The 20,759-nt window shown below is 44.6% G+C and overlaps 1 protein-coding gene across 3 annotated transcripts in view; it reads right to left on the bottom strand.

Annotated features, from left to right (window-relative positions):
• The window catches only part of KLHL1 (kelch like family member 1), a 284,280-nt gene that overhangs the window by 35,875 nt on the left and 227,646 nt on the right, over positions 1-20,759 (bottom strand). The gene's annotated exons all lie outside the window — the stretch shown is intronic.

Here is a 20,759-nt window from a genome sequence, read left to right on the forward strand (position 1 = left end):
CTTCTGAAACATGGCAAGATTGGTGAGGAATCACCTCCCATTGTGTGGGATCACTCATGCTTTGGAGGTGTCGAGGAGAGCACTGTGTGCATGTTTTTGTTGGAAGCATGCCTGCAGCACTTCCTGCATGTCAATCATTAAGAGGCCCTAGCACAGGGATGGGCAGGGCTGGCCCTCCAGCTGTTGTTGAACTACAACTCCCATCACCTCCAGACACAATTTATTGTAATTGTGGTTCAACATCAGCTTGGGGCCCAACTTTGCCCCTTCCTTTCCCAGCAGAAGAAATGTAACAATTTATGAGATATGAAGAGACTGCAAGATTTTGATAGGGAGACTAATGATTGGCCCAGTTGCTATTGCTAGGGCAGGCAGAAATCAGGTGACTTTATAGTAAGCCACCCAGAGACATAAGTTTTGGGTGGTATATAAATGTATTAGTAAAATAAATAAACAAACAAATATTTAAAAAGTGACATGTAAGCCCCACCCCGATCCCGGCTAATCTGAAAACTATTTAGGGGTTTTTGAGCATTCTTCTGGAATGCACGAAAAACCTGAGAGTGTTTTGCACACTTAGGAACATAGGAAGCTGCCTTATACTGAGTCAGACCATTGGTCTATCTAGCTCAATATTGTCTTCACAGACTGGCAGCGGCTTCTCTAAGGTTGTAGGCAGGAATCTTTCTCAGCCCTATCTTGGAGAAGCCAGGGAGGGAACTTGAAACCTTCTGCTCTTCCCAGAGCAGCTCCATCCCTGAGGGGAATATCTTTCAGTGCACACACTTCTAGTCCCCCTTTCATATGCAACCAGGGCAGACCCTGCTTAGCTAAGGGGACAAGTCATGCTTGCTACCACAAGACCAGCTCTCCTCTCACACTTGAAAAGCTCAAGTGAGTAAAGTGCAGTCCATCTTCCCTGAAAGTGCCCCTCCCCACTTTCCTTTCTTGGGAAAGAGGGAGGTTTCCATGCAATGGAAGTTTCACAGGAGAAACCTTGCTGGGCTGCTCTTTAGCAGGAAAAGAGATTCCAATGCTAAGTGAGCAAAGAGGCACCTTTAAAAGTGGTGATTCTCTTTATTGAGTAGCAGGAGACCAACTAGCCCTATCCATCCCCAGCACAGCATCCCTCCAGTGGTTGTTGCTGGTTTCTATCTTATATCTCTTTTTAAGATTGTGAGCCCTTTGGGGATAGGGAGCACCTTATTTATTTATTTATTTATTTATTTATTTATTTATTTATTTATTTGTAAACTGCTTTGGAAACTTTTGTTGAAAATGGGCATATAAATATCCATCATATTCATATATTAGAGAGCAACTGACTGTATTCAACCCCAACACAGTATCCCTCTGGTGGCTTTTGCTAGTGTCTACCTTTGTGGGTTTTTTTGTTTTTGTTTTCAGTTTGTGAGCCCTTTGAGGACAGTGAACCAAATTTCGGTATTATTATTTTTCTATGAAAACCACTTTTATACTTTTTGTTGAAAAGTGGTATATTTGTTGTTGGGATTGTCATTTGACAATGAAAATGGTCCCTGTCATGCAATGGTCCCTGTCATTTCCAGTCCTGCAAAGCCTCTTCTATGTGTCAGGGTGCTTCCCCTGCTGGCAGATACCTCCTGACCCTTCTCCAAAGTTGAAAACTGATTTTGCTGTTATTTTGGAAAGTGTGTGTGTGTGTGTGTGTGTGTGTGTGTGTGTGTGATTTGCACGGAGAGGTAAATAGGATGTGAACCCCATTTCAAGTCAGGCTCAGGCTGAGTAAGAAGAGGTTTGGATTCAACTTAAAATGGGGCCAAAGTTTTCAAGCAAGGGGAGTTTGAATTTAGAGCTCTCATTCAAAATCTGATTCCCTTGCTGGATCAGACAAAAGGTCCATCATGTCCAGCATTTGGCTTCAAACAGCGTCCAACCAGATGATTCTGGGCACGCAAAATTAGGGCATGGAGCTGCTAGTTTTAACAGATGGCACCTCTGCAACAATGGAGCCCATCTGCAAGCCCAGTGGCTACTTGTGCATACCTCCATGCCGCTCACATGGCCCGCAGATTGGCAGAAAAAGAGAAGAATCCAGTGGCTGACATCTGGACTAGCACTGCACTAGTGCAACAGTGCTGATATCCACACTAGAGCGGTGCCATCACATGAGGGATGAAAGGAGATTTTTGCTGATCTCTCCTTGCTTCTGAAGCCCAGTATGCTTCCTAAAAACTGTGTGTGGGTGTAGTGCCTTCATTAAAGAATTTCAGGTACTTTAATGTTATTGACATTAAGTATATTCTTCAAATTTAGCTCCTTGAGATAGTTGAAGGTGGGTTTTTTTGAAGCAGAACAGTAGCACAAGCTAGACAAACTACTTCAAAGATAACTAAGGATAAAAGTCCTTTTTTCCCTTGAATGAACTTTTCGGTTCATTTCTTTTAATAGCCAGAACTCAATTTATTTTTAAGTAGTCTGTAGTGAAATGTCAGACTGTCATTCCTGTTAGCACATGGTTGCACTTCTGTTCTAAGGCCAAAGGTGCAAAATTCTATATAAATTGTATTTTTTTTTCTTGGTAGATGCACCTGAATATGGGATAGCCTGTTGGGATTAAATAAGGGTAGCTGCATTCGCAATGGCTTTTTGATGTAATGACTCAACATTTGGACATATGCACACCTTTTGCAGCTAATAAATAGTTGAGACCTGCTGCAAGATCTGCCTATTTTTGGTATTAATATTTTTATTGGGGAGTTACATGAAACATCAAACTGCATAAAGATGGACACAGAGTTGGACACTATATTAAAGTAACAAGATATGTTTCCTCCCAAGGAGTATATAATTCGACATAACCACAGCTTGTGGACAAAATGTGCTTTTGTTGCTGAGCCAGCAAGTAACTGGGGTAATCTAAAACTTGTATAGATATTTTTGTGAAAAAAGCTACACAATAATTCATAACACAGCATGTTTCTGTATGAAAATGTTCCTATTTCTTCCTGTGTATTTCACATGCTTTGTTCTTAGCTCAAACAAGGATGTAGCCATATCTCAGATTTACTTTTTATCTTCTCAACTTTGCATATCAGTGTTGCAAATCATGGGGCCATTGTCCAGCCCCTTGCCTATGTCAAAGTCCTACTTCAATTGTACTTTTAAATGGGGTTAAAAACATGTCACAGATTCATAGTGAGCAAATGTCCTAAGCCATATTTTAAAATTCCTTTTCAGTTCAAAAACAGAGGCTGAGAAAGTGAAGGAGTTCATAAATCCATGCCACTCATTTCTTTGCGGCCACCATCTGTTCGTATACTCCTAACAGCAGCAGTGTTCACAGTCCTTGTTGCTGCTGGACAGTTTTCTTCAACGGGCAGCATCCAGACAAAGTTAATCATGACTAACACCCATTGACATTAATCAGACTTAAGACAGTCACCGATGACTAGCTTGTCTCATTGATTCTAATGGTGCTTGATCATGACTAGTCAAGATGTTGTCCAGTTTTTCCTATTCTTAATAACCCTTTTGAGCTGTTGTACCATTTTGTTTAGTAGTATGCTAGAAATATTGAAATCTTATTTCTACTGAAAAAAATCCAAATCATTGCTTTGTGTAGAGAAGTCAGTTACATCATCTAGGGATGAGCCTGAACAGGCTCGGGAAGTAGGGATGTGCAAACAGGTTCAAATTTGAATCAGCTCGAATTCAAACTGGTTTGGTTTGAAGGTTTGAACTTGGACCAAACAGGGCATTGCATTGGCAATGCCGATCCGAGTTTGAACCAATTGAGCCTGGTTTGGTTCAAAGCAGTTCGAAGAAGCTCGAAGGCTCAAACCTCCATTTTAGGTTTTAGATTACATTTTGTTTCACTTGTCTTGCTTGATTTCATTTGCTGATTTCATCCTGCTTCTCTGATTGGCCAGATGTCTCTGGCTTTCTGATAGGCTTTCCAGTGGTGCCAGTCCTTGAGAACTGGCATCCTATTGGCCAAGGGGGAAGCAAAGGTGGGGACTCCAGAAGAAGGGAGTTTTAAGTTCTATATAAAGGCTAGCCCCCAGCCTGGCAAAAATCACTCTTGCTGATTGCTATTACTGTCTGCTGCTGATTAGAGTTTGGCTGCAGACATTTTGTGCCTGCCTGCCTGCTTCTGTGCCGGCGGTAGTGAGGTCTCCCCAGTCCCCTCTGACTTTTTTTTTTGCCTCCCCCACCCCCACTCCCCCTTCTCCAAAGTAATTTTCTCTGGCTGAGTGTTTGTGTGAGTCTGTGCTGCTGCTTCTGGATTTTTTTGTTTTCAGAGTGAGTGGATTTTGTTGCTTCTTTCCTGCCCTGTGCCCACTGCCAGGGGGGTGGGCACAGGCCCTTTGGCCTGAGAGGCCTCTCTGGCCCATTTCCCTGGTTCATACCCCTGCCCTCCCTTCCTTTTTGCTGTTATTACTGACTGCCACTAAGCCGATGGGTCCATCGAAGGGTGCACCACCAGTACTGCCACCCCATACAGAGCTTGGCAGTGTGGGGGGCTCTCCTGCCAGGGAAGCTGATTCTGTGGCAGAGGTGGAGGGCAGGGGCTTGATGGCTGGCAGTGCAGCCAGATTTCCCCTCCCTCTTACAGCCCCCACAATGCTCCTTAGTGGGGGGGCCCTGATGATGCCTAGGTCATGGTGGAGCCCAGTTCTGGGTCCTCCTAGTCTGACTCTGAGGAGGAACGGTCTGTTGCTGAGGTGGAGGTGCCCCCTCACCCGGGCACTTTTTCTGGCATGCAGGGCAGAAGGGGGGTGGGTGATGGTGGTGGGAGACCACCAGCAGTCCTGCCCCCCCAGCGCCACAGTCAGCAAAGAAGGCCAAGAAGGTGTCCAGAACATCTGAGGCCACGCAGAGCAGTGTTGTTTGGCATCATTTTGAAACCCCTCAAGATGACCCAACCACTGCTCGTTGTGTTCACTTCAGGCTCAGGTCAGTCGAGGCAAGGGTGCTAAGCTTCTGGGGACAACCTCCATGTGGCGACACATGTGATGGTATCACCAGGATCTCCTTGACTCCGCTGACAGTGCTAGTGCACCTAGTGTCTACGGATGTAGATACCTGGTAGAACTCCACCTTCCTCTTTTTCCAGCACCTGCTGGAGCAGGAGGTGCTTCTCGATGACCTGGTGAGGAACAAGGCTTTGAGTGTGTGCAACCTAACCAACTCAGAGTGGAAGCTCATGTCTGAGAAGGTGTCGGCACTCAAGGCCTTCCTGTTTGCCATGAAGAGGTTGTTTGCCGATATCACTCCTCTGAGTCAGGCCCTGCCCGCAGCTATTCTCTTGGAAAAGCTGATGGGTGAACTCTGGACCTCACAGACCACACCAGAGGGCCATGTGCTGGCTAATCAGTTGAGGACCAGGGTTGTCAACAGACTGGTTGGTGTGCAGGGTGTCAGAGAGGAGTACAACCAGTCTTGTCTCTGCAACCCAACCATCAAGGGCAATCTTGGTTTGTGTGGATGACTTGCCCAGGTGGAGTAACCTCCTGTTCCAGACTCCAGAGAGTTAGAGAGGAGGAGGATCGTCGGACCAGAGACCAGAAGGGTGGTGACGGTGCACCCCTGGAGCATGTGTGTCTCACACCCAGCAGCAGTAGTGTGGACAGCCCTTCATCTCCCTCTCCTTCTTCTTCCCAGTCCAGCGGCGTGGCACCCCAGGCAGTGGTGCCAATGCAACAGGCAGTTCCTCCTACTAGATCAGTCCAGTGGTTTAAGCGGATGTGCCTTGGCACCTTGCCCAGTTTGCAGGAGGCTTGGCCCACCCAGCCCACCTGTGCTGTCTAATGTATTGCGCAGTACCTGGAAGAGCTTGTGGTGGAAGACACAGAGATGGATCACATGCAGCTCTGGGCAACCCACTACCAAGTTCGGCTGGACCTCTCCTCTCCTGCCAGCCAACCAGCATCCAGAACGAGTGGGTGTTTTCACGTGTTGGTGATGTGGTAACACCTGCTCGGTCCTGGTTAGATCCTGGCTTGGGTTTGAATCTCCATTGTACACTATGTAGAACCTTTTAGAACCAGTTCAAGTTGGGTTCGAATTCAAGCCAACCGGGGGTGGGGGTTGAGCAATACCAATACCAAACTTACCCACCATGGTTCAAATTGGGTTCAAATTCGAACCGAACAGTCCAAGCCAGTTTTGTGCACACCCCTATCGGGAAGCTGTGGGCAGGGTGGGGAGCAGAGCGGTTCCCTTTAAAAGTAGGTAAGCAGGTCCTTACCTGTGCCTGTGCTACTCCACTGCTTTTCTGTGTGCAGCGTTCAGTCTACAAAAGGCTGTGGGTAGCTGCGGCGCTGTTCCCTGCATCCTGCACATGGTGTTGGCATGCACATGGTCACCGCACATGCGCAACAGCTGTGTGTGCCAAAGATGCAGCCAGGCTGCAGGGAGCAACACCGCAGCCACACACGGCCTTTTGTAGAGCAAGTGTTATGCCCAGAAAAGCAATGGGGTGGCACAAGAGCAGGTAAGGTCCTGCTTATATGCTTTTAAAGGGAACCACTCCCTGGCCCACCAAACTGGTTTGGCTGCGGGCACCCATGCCAATTCGGTGGTTCCCTAAAGAGGTGCTGAACTGGTCCATGCACACCCCTAACATCATCATATTTATCTTAGTAAAAAGCATATATAGGATATGTTGCAGAAGAAGGCTTGTTGTTATCTAATAGTAAAACTTAATTAAGGATAGTTTAATGTCATTGCGTGCTGGGAACAGGAGTCTTTATTAAATATGTGGGCCTTCGGGGTTTTAAAAATAAATTAAGAAGCATCTTAATTATTGGGAAAGTAATAAACCTGCAGAGGCTGTAAACAAAATAAAATCCTACCACCAGTTCATTCAGACATATTGCAAGTCAATCAACCTAAGTATCAGAAATTTTTATGGGCACTGAACATATAGTTTCATTTTTAAACAAAATTGTGAGCGTTCTTATGAGAAATCAAAATGCAAACCAAAAAGATACATACAAAATAGTAGTTAAAATAAAGAGAAGTCTGCCCTGTACAATGCGCACGCATGCACACACGTGCGTGTGCACACCACTAGTTCAAATAAAGGACATTCCTATAGCTCATTTAAGAAAAAAGGAAGGATCTCTTAATTTCACAAGTCCTAAAACCAGGGCTCCTGTAGAGTTGTGATCTTCTACATATGTAATGAAGCATATTCTTGTTTATGAGTACAGCTGAACATCTGGGATGGCATTTTAATACTCTTAGCAACTTCTACATCAAACAACAGAATAAGCAAATAAGTTACCAATAAACAACTATGCAGTAAGAAAATTATGTGGAGGAATTTCTCCAAAGTGGAAATTCTCCAACTTTCAGAGTTTTCACAGTTTCCCCGAGGAGAAAATGAAACTATCTCCAAATCTAGGGGTTCTGTCAGAGAGGAAATTCTAGAGAACTTTCTCAGATGGTTTCCCTACATCCCCTATGCAAAACATAATAAATCAACACCACTATAAATTTTCTTACACATATACACTCCCACCAAATGCTTTGTTCTTAACTTAATGTTTTGGGTTTTATACATTTTTAAATTTGTATTTTTTCTTCCTTCTTTCTAGGAAAGCCTGGTGATATTCTGCCAGGGTTGAAATATCACCAGACTATTATAGGAGAATCTCAAAGCTCATGAAAGGAGTGGGATCCGAGGATACCACTAAGGATGCAACTGATCCCCTCTCTGCTACCACTGTATCTGCCTTTCCTATAATATTGTTTGTCATAATAGCAAAGGCTTGGAAAATTTTGCTGCTGATGTTGTGCCATCACATGATGCACATTAACAATGCACCCAGTGTTCTAAAGATACAGTCCCAATAGCTAATCACAGAGCAGGCAGGCATAAACAGATTTGCACAGTATGCTTCCCAGAAGAAAATACATGTTAGTAGGTAAGCCACAAAAATGCCAGAAATGTTCATTGGTTGAAAGAGTAAAAATGTGCTGACAGAATGTTCTACCTTTCCTAAATTATGAAGAGGGTCACAAATATAATTACAGCAGATTCCACTTGTATTATTCTTGATGTTTCCAGCAAAATTCAAGCAAGACCAGAGATGTTGCTGATGAGAAATTTGCGGGAGCTTCAACAATGCTTTTAAAAGCATCCACTTAGATAGGCTTAGTTACCAGAGACACAATTCATGAAGAATTTCCTGGTGGCTTGTTTACCGCCCTCCCCTCCCCACCAATCTGTCTAATCTTAATCTCATAAATATTGCTGAAGACACGCTGGCAGCGTGGCCGGTGGCCTGCCTGTAGGCGGCCGCCGAAGCCAGCCACCAAAGGGGGCCAGCTTTTGGGGCTGGCCTTTGGGGCCGGGCCTTTGGGGGTGGGATTGAGGGCTGGGGGATGGTTGTTCCATGGGTGGGTGGATTTTTGGGTCAAAGTGCTGTTTTTATTGCCCTGAGTTGTGCCAGGCCTAGTTGTTGAGATGTGTTTGGGGTCCCCTGAAGGGAATGATGTAGGGGGTACGCCTGGCAGCCTTGGGGCAGCTATTGCTGTAGTGGTGGGGAATAGAAGAATTGGCACTGGCACAACAGCTGGCTGTTACAGGGGAAGAGAAATTAGTAATCTAGTAACTATTTCTGCTTCCAACTGTTCTGACAACTCTTAGGCCTTGGGGAGCAGCACCAACTACTCACAGAGCCTGACCTTGCTCCTTTGTAATGCCAGGTCAGTTCAAAATAAGACCAAAATTGTTCATGATTTGATCATGGATGAGGGAGCTGACCTGGCATGTATAACTGAGACCTAGTTAGGGGAGGCAAGTGGCCCAGTGTGGGCTCAGCTTCTCCCTCCAGGTTACTCTGTTGTGGAGCAGGTTGGGGGAAGTGGGCGGGGTGTGTGGAGTGGCTGTAGTCCATAAAAATACTATCTCCCTTACCAGGGCCCCTGTGAGACAGTTGACTTATATTGAGTTTGTATTTCTGAGGCTGGGAACTAGGGATTGATTGGGGATTCTGTTGGTGTACCGCTCACCCCGCTGCCCAAATGACTCCCTAACGGAGCTGACGGAGCTGGTCGTGGAGTTGGTGCTGGAGTCTCCCAGGCTCTTGGTGCTGGGGGACTTCAATATCCACTTTGGGACTGGCTTGTCTGGTGCACCTCAGGAGTTCATAGCGGCCATGACAACTATGGGCCTATCCCAATTAATTTTTGAACCAACTCATGTTGCCGGCCACACATTGGATTTGGTCTTCTGTTCGGATCAGGGGGGTATTCCGTGGGTGGGGGATCCGGTGGTTTGTCATGGATGGACCACTACCTGGTTAAGGCTGGTATCATGGACACAATCCACCCCTGCAGAGGTGATGGACTTATTAGGATGGTCCGCCCAAAAAGGCTGCTGGATCCAGCAGGTTTCCAAAAGGCCTTGGAGCGTTTCGATGTTGGTGTGGCCGGTTATTCTGTTGATGCCCTGGTGGGAACCTGGAATAGAGAACTCACCAGGGCAGTAGATATTATTGCTCCTAAGCGTCCCTCCAGGCCTGCTTCTAAGATGGCTCCCTGGTACACGGAGGAGTTGCGGCGGGATGAAGTGGCTTGGTAGGAGACTGGAATGCAGGTGGAAGAGAACTTGGCTCAAATCTGACAGGATGCAGCATAGAACCCATTTGAAGACCTATGCAATGGCAGTGCGCGCAGCAAAAAAGCGTTTTTGGTTGGCGCGCATTGCGTCTGCGGGTTCATATACGGCAGAGTTATCCAGGATGGTGAGGAGTATAATTTCTGATCCTTCTGCCTCAAATCAGCTCCCAGAGATACTCTGCTGTGACGCCTTTAGTGGGTTCTTTGTGGATAAAATCTCCTGTATTCGGGCCTCCACTATTTCTGCAGGGTCGTTGAGGGAGGTATCCCGTGATCCCGCTTGCAGTGTTAGGTTGGATCAGTTTCAATCTGTGACTCCTGATGACGTGGACAAGGTGCTTGGAGCTGTACGGCCTACCACTTGTTCTCTGGATCCTTGCCCAACCTGTCTGCTTCGATCTAGCGGAGAGATTGTTGGAGATGGCCTAGTTAATATCATAAATGCATCGCTGAGGGAGGGTAGGGTGCCTCCCTGTTTGAAGGAGGCAATAGTTACACCGCTTCTTAAGAAGCCTTCTCTGGATCCCTCAGTGATGGATAGTTATAGGCCAATCTCCAATCACCCCTGGCTGGGCAAGGTAATCGAGAGGGTGGTGGCTAACCAGCTCCAGGTGGTTTTGGAGGAAACTGATTATCTAGACCCATTTCAAACTGGCTTTAGAACAGGCTATGGGGTTGAGACAGCCTTGGTTGGCCTGATGGATGACCTTTACTGGGGAATCAACAGCAGGAGTGTGACTCTGTTGGTCCCTTTGGATCTCTCGGTGGCGTTCAATACCATCAACCATGGTATCCTTCTGGGTCACCTGGGGGAGTTGGGAATAGGGGGCACTGCTCTGCAGTGGTTCTGTTCCTATCTCTCAGGTAGATCCCAGATGGTGGAGCTTGGTGACAGTCGCTCCTCAAAGCAGGAGCTGTTACATGGAGCCCCTCAGGGCTCCATTCTGTCACCAATGCTTTTCAATATCTACATGAAACCACTGGGTGAGGTCATCAGGAGATTTGGTGCTGGGTGTTATCAATATGCTGATGACACTCAAATAAACAAAGAATTCTTACCATCTAAATTCTTGTCCAATGTATTTTGCTATCTAAGTAGAACAAGCAGGCAATCTTGGCTCTCCAGATGTTGTTGAACCACAACTCCCATCATCTCTAGCCACAAATTTTTATGGCCGGGGATGCTGAGAGTTGTAGTTCAACAACAGCTGCAGAGCCAAGCTTGCCTCCCCCTGGTGTAGAAGAAAACTGTGTAAAAGAAAGGAGGAATGTATAATTCCTCTCTACATGCTAAATATTGTATGTAATTAGTTGTGAGAAACACCACTAGGTGATACTGTGATCAGCATCTTGATAACAGACTTTTTGAGTAGAGTCCAAAGTAATCAAATAAAACACTGCTCTGTTGATCAATCTAATCAATCTCAATTTAGGTGTTTTTGAGATAAATTAACTAGGTAGGAGACATTATGGAAAACCATGAAAGGGGGACAGATTTCAACTTTAGGTAAATTGGAAGAGCAACTACCAGCAGTTTAAGGATGCCAGTTCCACTACAAATTAAGCAATAGGTCAATAATAGCTCAATCTGCTTTTAAATTTTAGGGGATTCAGATTTCACCAAACCAAAGTGCTGACCAAAGGAATGGCTGAAAGAAGTGACTGGAACTTTTGTACTTTACTATTGGGATTGCCCTTAACATAATTAGGGGCTATAACTCAGTGGTAGAACACATGCTTTGCATGGCAAATGCCACAGATTCAATCCATGTAATCTTGTGCAACTGGAAGGAACCCTGTCTGAAACCCTGGATGGCTGCTGCTATTTAGTACAAAGAGTACTGAGCTAGAGGAAACAATGGCTTGACTCAGTAGAAGGCAGCTTTCTATGTCAATTTAATGTACTATGATGTGTGAAAACAAGAACCCTCTTCAGATGTTCCAAAGTATAAAGATAATGTATTTTCACACAGCATCCTAAGTATGTGCCAGTAAACCCTGTTCTGGAACTGACGTGCTAAGAAACCTCACACCACTGCGATCTCTGGAGCTTTCCCACAAAGGGGTTTTACCTTGAGTCTCTGCTGGAAGGGAGTGTGTGCATTGACGCATTGGTCAGATTTACCCTGACGTCCATGTAAGACCTTTGGAAGCACCCCACACACAAATCAGGCTTTCTCTTCCGAATTCTAGCTTGTCCTTATGTATTTTCCGGGTTTTAAAATCCTGTCTTTTAGCGAGTTTTCTCAGTACACCAGAGCAGTTGCCACAGAGAGCTGCTGACATGGAGTCTTCACATAATCATCAAAATAATAAGAGCAAAGCACTAAGCTCTATGTTTAGCCCTAAAAGCCCTAAGCAGCCCAAATGACCAGGCTGAAACAATCATACTTCAGATACATTAGTGAAAACCCAGCTACCTTGGGAAGTCCATAATGCTGGGGAAAGGAGAAGGAAAGGGAAGAAGAGGACGACCAGCAGCAAGGTGGATGGACTCGATTACGACAGCAAAGAATGCACCACTGAAAGACCTTAAAGGACAAGTTGAAGACAGATCATCCTGAAGAGATTCTATGTATGTGGTTGCTAAGAGTTGATACTAACTTGATAGCAGTTAATCAATCAATCAGCCAAGTATGGCAGAAATAAACCTCCTTAAAATATAAAAATGAGACAAAGGGATGTCAAGACATGCCGGTCTAGTTGGTTATATTTTGCATTAGCCTCAGCAGATTGTGTGAACATGTGACCATTAAAAAATAATAAAAAATAAGTACTAACAAAGGATAATAGCTTCAAATGTACAAAAGGAAGTTGAGGGAAGAGATTTCAAAAGATGGGTGAATGTACCATCTCTTGACTGCACAGCTTTAGTTTGGATGAAGATGAAAAAACAATGTATTTTATTTCCCTCACAGATCATTGGTTCCAATAGTGAGATGGGCCACCATGAGGTCAGTGCAGTTGATAGTCTAGTGGTAGCACAAGTTAAGCTATTACTCCTCTTCTTTTATAAAAACATAATTAGTCAACTGAACAGATAGCATTGGGCATAATAACCTGTCTACCAATCAACAGAGAAGAGCTGCTTATACAGAAAGCCACCTTTCACATGTACCTCCAAACATTGTGTGCTCCAAGGTGGTTCTTCAGTTTCACAAGGTATTTTTCTTAAAAACAAAGGGCTTAAATTGTGTTGCATTTGTCTGGGGAGCCTCACTATGACAAGTTTGTACTACAATAAATCCATTAAATTTCAAGGTGCCACAAGACTCTTTTCATGTTATTAAACGTCACATTTCTCTATGACAAGGACATTGTAAAAACCCTCATGTGACAGAAAAAGTTTTTTTAAAAAATACTATATTAGAACTACTTAACATTTTAGAACTGGATGTATACAGCAGTAGCTGTCTTGTTTGCCAAGTCAACAACTTCTAGCTCATTTGAAAGTTCTGTAATCCATATATTGTTTTCTGATGATATAGATATAATTTAATCCTGGAATACAGCATAGAAGAAGAAAGTGGACAAGATTCTACTGCACAAGACAATCTATATTATGAAAAACAAAAGTTTAAATTTACATTAGTACATATTTCAGCCATTGGTTTCTTTCCTAATATTCACAATCTGTATTGTTGAGTCAGCACACTAAGGAAGGGCTATATACAAGTTCCTGTTGGAAAGTGCTGTTCAACTCTAAAGAAATTGCTGATAAGGATTTAAGTGATTAGGCTATGTTCCCATGGCACAATGATTTAATCCACTGCAAACATTGACAGACCTGTTGTTAAACTGCCACAGACCGTGATTAAAAGAATAAGAAGAAGGAATACAAATATTGCTAACTATCATTAGACCTTGATTTAAAATGCAATACAAATTCTCCTGCAGAGATTGAAAGGATTGTTAAAGTTATCTACTGCCAATTAATGGAAATAGACTTATAAAAGGAAGGAATTTATGGCAGAGGAAAGGGCATTATGCTATGCTAGTCCTAGAAACCTGAAACAATGAGGGGAAAATTGTTGTGTAGGCATTATTAATTTCATTGTAAGGAATCAATGTGAGGTGTTTCTTTAAAAAATCACTAATGCAAGCGACGAACAATTTCCCTAATTTTCATAAGAACAAGTATGAGAAGAATACATTTTCCTTCTACAGATAAGAACAGCAGAGGTACATATTTGTGGTAACAAGACGTTTAAGACCTGGGAGGGGGGCGCGGGGGGGCTAGGCTAGCCCTCCAGTCCCCTTATTATATGGGAGAAGGACTTCCAGAAGGTGCTCTTCCAGGGCTTGTTCATACATTGTGCTTTTATCTGGAGAAATGTGTGCTTGCGCTAGTCAAATGTAAGGATGAGTAGAACAACCTGAGGAATTTCTACTTGTCTTAGCAAAGCTCTTTTTGCTTCCCTTGAAATTCCTTGGATATTTACAGGGCTTCTCCACCCACCCACCCCTCACCGAGCCGCCCTGCAAAAGGAAAATTCATAACTGCACAATGGTATGTACGTGTAATTCAGATATATAACATGTGCTGCTACAACACACAACTTTGCTGCCTGGTATCACATTCCATGACATTTAGATCCCTACACAGTTGGGAATCTGACATCATTTTTGCAGAAGAGTGTGGTATTCATTGGTGGGAAGTAACTGGGGAAGAAAACTGTGGGAAATAGCAGTGGAATCTGTGGGAAGCATAATTGGCAGAGAGAGAGGACAAATTGGAACTCTTGATCAGAGACTGAGTTCTAGAGCCTGCACTACTCTCTTTGTTTTCATCATTGTTATCAGACACTTTTTACATCATGTGCCTAACCAACTACAGGTTAGGTGCCTAACTACAGGTGCCTAACCAATCTGGACCAAATTTAGTCCAGTTGTAGGGATAGTGAAAGGAAAGTAAGTAAATTAGTTCTCACTAGAACTTGTTTCTTTTTACACAAGGGATGCAAGTTCTAGCAGGCTCCTCATTTGCAGTTCTGTTCTTTGTTTCTTTGGGAGATATATTGGAAAATTTAAATGACCAAAATCAAGCCTCAAAAAGTTAAAGTGTGCTTTCAGCAGGAGAATAGATGTATCTTTACTCAGAAGCAAGTCCCACTAAGCCCAATGGTGTTTATTCTCTGGAAAGCGTGCACAAACTCTTGGGGCTCATGGGGGGGGGGCATTGCTATAGAAGTGTGATTAACTGGAAGACAATGACAACATAATTTAAATGCTAATGAAAGCACACTGTCCCTGATTCTTTTCCCTCCCCAGACTATGAATTGTGTGTTTATCATTCAGAAATACAAGATATTGCAACTAATTTGCTCCCCGGTTGAAAGTCAAATCTTACCCCTCCCCTTCTTGATCTTATAGCAATAGCAATAGCAATAGCACTTACATTTATATACCGCTCTATAGCCAGAGCTCTCTAAGCGGTTTACAATGATTTAGCATATTGCCCCCAACATTCTGGGTACTCATTTTACCGACCTCGGAAGGATGGAAGGCTGAGTCAACCTTGAGCCCCTGGTCAGGATCGAACTTGTAACCTTCTGGTTACAGGGCGGCAGTTTTACCACTGCGCCACCAGGGGCTCTTATGCCAATGATCCCATGTCTGTCCGTACCAAAGTCAATAGCACAGCAGAGACACATCTACTCAGAAGTAAGTCCACCAGATTAAATGGGGCTTACTCCCAGGAAAACATTCATAAGGCCACAATGATCACAGGAACTGATTAATTAAGAAACAATGTTTCCTCTTAACAGCTATAATGAATTATGTGTGTCCATTACACTCTGCTTGAATTCAGTCCCTCAGGTGTGTGTGTGTGTGTGTGTGCAGAGGTGTAACTATAGGGGGGGCAGGGGGGGCACATGCCCCAGGCGCCATTTTTTCTGGTCACGTGGGGGGCGGCGCCATGACAAAAAAATTTTTTTTATTTTTTTTAAAAAATTTTTTGTTAATACAAATGTTTCCTGTTCAGTGCAGCAGCGCTGCAGCAGTCAAGGGAGCGCATTGGCGCCCCCTCCCCCACGAGCGGTCCCTTCCGCGCCACCCGCGCCCCCCCATTGCTTTGCTGGCGCCTGGCAGCCAGTCAGTGGCCTGGCTTGGCAGCGGCGGGGGGGGGGGCGCTTGTGAGGAAAAACCTAAGTATCATGTAGTATGTTGGGGGGGTGGGGGGGCATGGGGGGCACCATTTCAGTGCTTGCCCCGGGTGCCGTTTTCCCTAGTTATGTGTGTGTGTGTGTGTGTGATTTCCTCTTGAACTCCAGTGCAGTGGAAGAATGAATGTTGGGGGAGGGGAAAATCTCAGCAAGTTCAGTACATTGTACAAAACAAAGTGCTACTGGAGGGATGTGCAAACTGGCTCGAGGTCAAGCCAGCTGGCACTCAAACTGGTGGCTCAAGGGCTCACCTTTGAGCTGGATTGGGCCCAGTTCGGCTGAAGTTTGAGTTGAAACCGCTGGTCTGGTCTGGGGCTGGTTCAGGCCCCACCCCCCAATGGCAGAATTACCACCATTGTGGGGCTTTGGTGGATGCTGCCACGGCCATAGGGGGTGAGTCTCCTCAGGTTCTACCTCCCCCGGGTCATTTTTGGACCATTTTGGACCATTTCCAGCCTGTTAAGGGACTCTCTGCACAGATGGTGGCCATTTTAGAAGCTGCCATGCATGTGCACTGGCCATCTGTGTGGCCGGAGTGATGACCCAGCCACACAGATGGCCAGTGCACATGCACATCAGCCTCCAAAATGCCAGTGCAGAGAGGCCTCTAACGGGCCAACAATGCCTGAAAGGGGCGAAAAATGACCTGGGAGAGGGGGGACCTGAGGAGACCCATCCCCCCATGGCTGCTGAAACACCTCCCAAGCCATGCAATGGCAGTAAAAATCTCTCCCCATGCCAGTCTTGAACCTGTTTGGACTCGAGCTGGACCCAGCTCAGCTCGGTTTGAGTCCGGTTCTACTTGAACTGAACCGGGTTTTCCAGTTTTGTACACACCCCTACGCTATTGTGCAAAAAAAGGGGCCAAATGAAAAGGGAGTGATAGTGGTCGGTGGAAAATGGGAAGGGGAATCAAGCAAAACTCACAATGTTTCCCAGCGCAGAACTCCTGTGTGAATGGAAAACAGTGGGAAGAAACACAGTAAGTGTGGAAGTCCTACACTGACTCTCAGTACAGTTCATTGTGAGAGTCCACGGAACCTCTCACCAAAACCCCGAAAACCCTCTGTCTAGAAAGGGACAGTGTTAGGGATGAGCACAAAATGCATTTGGGCTGAAATGTTCCATCAGAACAGTAGTTGAGCCAGCTGTTTCAACAGAACACCTCTAAACATTTCAAGTGAACTGGCCATAGGGAACAATGGGGATCTCATAACACCCCATTGTTCCCCATGGTTAGCTCCTAGTGATACCCAAGTGGATTGTGTGGTAGGTCATGATGGGTGGATCCTATGGGGGTTTGGGGAAAGGTTAATTTTTTTTAAGATTGCCCATTTGCCCATTTCTTTTGTGGTTGGGTGGTAGGTAGTATCCATCATGTCCTATCACCCTACCCTCTTTGGTGTCCCTAGGTATTACTCATGGGGAACTCTAGTTACTCTAGTTTCTCCATTAACACCCCACCCCTCTTGATGGCTAGAACAGTTTTGCATTGCAATTTGCAATGTATTTTGCAACCCTGCCTTGAATAACACTGCAGAAGCACACGGCAAAAGGGAATCTCTCCCTCCCAACACAGAACACACATTTCAAACACAGTCAAAAAAGAATTACTGATCCAGAATCCACTACCAGCCACAGTGCCTGTGCTGCAGTGAAATCACTGGCACATGTTGCTCTCTCTCACACAATTATGATTCCTTACTTCAGCATTGCAACAGCTGCCATAGCAGCATCCTTAGCAGCAAGCATAGCCATAAGCTCATAGCCATAAGCAATGTCAGCCGCATTTTGACTGAGTACACCTTGCAATGAAGATCGCAGAGGAGACCAGAGCAGTGGGTGAAGCACAAGTTAGTCTTAAGGCCAGACATGGAGCTAATCACACCAACCACCAAGAAATATTATTCACACACAGAGAGTAGGGGTGTGAAGAAAACTGGTTTGTCCACTTCAGTTCGAGTCCACATCAGACTCGAACACAACTGGGTATGTTTGGTTTTGCCCCCCTGAATAAACCTGCCCCAGCTCAGCTATAATTCGAGCCGGTCCGAGGGTTCTAACTTTTTTTTAAATAACTCACTTCCTCTAGGGGGCACTGCCACAGCCGTGTGTGTGTGTGTGTGTGTGTCTAGTGGTTCCGCCTCCCCTCATCGGCCTCTATCCAGTCTCAAAATGACCCGATTTGGGTCACACAGATGGGCTGTCCACATGCGCAATGGCCTCCAAAATGGCCACCACCAGTACAGAGAGCGGGGGCCATTTTGAGACTTGGGGGAGGCTAATGGGGGCAGGGGAACTGCTGGAGACACCCCTGTGGCCATGGCAGCACCCCCAGAATTGGTGTTTTTATTTTGTCAAAAAAATGTTAGAACCCCTGAAATGGCCCCAAACCAGCTGGAGGGGGAGTGGCTTGAGCTTGTGCTGAACCAGGCCCTTGAGCAAGCCCTCAAGCCAGACCAGTTCAATGGCGAACTGGCTTGAGGTTGAGCCAGTTCGCACATCCCTAACAGAGTGTTGCCACTGTCCATTTCTCACCACAACACCATCTCACAAACAGACCAAACCTAGACCACAACTCAAGGCAGGCAGGCACCCAAGTTCTGCCTTTGTCAATCTGAGACCCAGTAAATCCAGATAGGTATAGGAGCAATAGCATATCATATTATATTTAGTGCTGAGAAAATAAAACCACATAATAACGCCTTCTTTGATTCCTTTCTCCTCTCCTGATGTATCTTCTTGAAAAGCTCTCTCTGCCTCCCAGTCCCTTTGAAATCATTTTGAAAATCTCTCCTTTTGTATTCCCCTTCCTCCCCCACAGCCAACAGGGGCAAACCGGTTCAGAGGCCCATAAAGGGCCTCCGTACTAGTTCCATGCACATCCCTAGTTGGCATTGAAGTTGTGGAACTCTGTCCCCAGAGTTCATCCATCAGGCTCCCTTCCATGTTTCCTGACTTCAAGAGAGTTTGGAGATATATCTGTTCACAGTAAAGATTTTAACAACTGATGCTCATTCCTTAATTATTTTCCTGCTTTTTAATGTACTGTTGTCCGTTAATGTATTTTATATATTTAGTTATTTTTTGTATGTTTTATATTGTATTTTTGTTGTTTGTCCTCTAGTGAAAGTTTGCTTTAAAAGCTGAGAAATAAAATAAATAAATAGCAGTTAATGCACCAGATGATCAATGAACTTTAAAGATGGGAAGAAAACCACCTTCACCTGGTGCCCAAAAACATAATAAATCATGGAGTGGAAGGGAAGTTTTGAAGGGAAATTAGTTTTGATACCATGGTTGAAAAGGCCCTGTTCTGAATAGCACCATATCAGATGGTGGAGGTACACAGAAAAGGGCTTCCAAGGAGGATCTTGGTGTGCAGGTAGGTTAATATTGGGAGAAAGTGGTTCCTAAGGTGTCCTGGATCAACACAGCTTTAAAAGGTTAAAGCCAGGATGTTGATTTGGGCTTAGAAACCAACTGAAAGCTAGTGAATATTTCATAAAACTGGTATTTTATGTTCCATGTAGCCTTCCTCAGTTATCACTCCGGCAACTGCATTTTGAACCAGATGTAATTTCCAGACACCTTTCAAAGGCATCATAGAGAACGTTTACAGCAGCCTCAAAAATGTGCTCTGTTCTAGAACTAGCTTTCTCTAAACATTATTAATGAAAAATGGCACCACTAGAAATTTTAGGATGTCAAAAACTACTTCTATGAGAGGAAGAACTCTGTAAGGGACCTATTATGTACAGAGCATATTAGGAGAAGAGTTGATGAAATATTGTAGAAGGTAGATAATGGAAAGAAGATCTATAGAAGCTCCACTTTTAATAACTGGAAGACATTTTAAAAAAACAAACAACATAATGTTTGAGTAGGAGATTCTTTACATGGAATACCAAAATGGTAATTATACAATTCAATGTTCTTAAAAATTATTGTATGTGGGGATGACACAGCTAATTTAAAAAGATATTTGAATGCATAAAAGTTACATCTACTAAATGTACTGGGAAACTTAATAATTTATTCTCATTAAATAAAAGGGAGAGACTAATATGCTTCTAGTACATAGAATATTAAGGTAGTGGACATTAATTGCCCTTTGGGGACAGGGATCCATCTTATTTCTTTATTATTTCTCTGTGTAAACTGTCCTGAGCCATTTTTGGAAGGGTGAGATAGAAATCGAATGAATGAACAAATGAACGAACAAACAAACATATGTTAATGTTTAAAAAGCAGTAACTAGGGCACACACACAAAATTAAGTGATGGAAGAGCATGGTGCTCTCTCCTCAGTATGCAAGGGGGAGTATTGCTGGGCAGCCTTTGAGGAGCAAGACACCCTGTGGTGTTCATTGAAATTGATGGGCCTGTGTTGTTGGTCAGCTTCTTGTGAAAGGAAGTTTGTCTATTTAATGGGCAGCTGCCTTTTAAGGTTAGGCACCTTGCCCAACCCTCCCTCCCCGTATGTTTGTGGAAACACCCCAGGCAGTTAGCAGATTACCTTATATTGGTCACCCTCTTGGAAGGAATCTGGCTTGTGGATGGATGTGCTTTTGCTCACCTTAGGGGTCTCCTTTATACAGTTTGTTATTGTATGTTACAGCTTTTTGAGGGAAATCAGGGTGGTTTGTCTTTAATTGGGTTAAGAGGTCTGGAGGAAAGGGCTGAGGAATCTAAAAGGTAGGTAGGCATGTTTTAAAATGGGGACCTCTTATGGGATTAGGAAGAATTTATGAGTGAAGCCACAGTCCTAGGAGGGGGAGATGCGAATCACCAGGATATTGGGCAGCTGCTGTTTGGTAACAAACTTCCTCTCTGGCCTGCAAACTCAGTTGGTAGTGCAAGACCTCTGACTTTTGCTAGATAGGAGGGGCAAATGTGAATGCATTTAGTCATTCCCCTACTGGGATTTAGAGTGACCATTGAGCATGCCACTCTGAGCCCTGCATAAGTTTGTGT

This window comes from Hemicordylus capensis, chromosome 3, assembly GCF_027244095.1.
Source record: "Hemicordylus capensis ecotype Gifberg chromosome 3, rHemCap1.1.pri, whole genome shotgun sequence".
NCBI classification, from domain to species: domain Eukaryota; kingdom Metazoa; phylum Chordata; class Lepidosauria; order Squamata; family Cordylidae; genus Hemicordylus; species Hemicordylus capensis.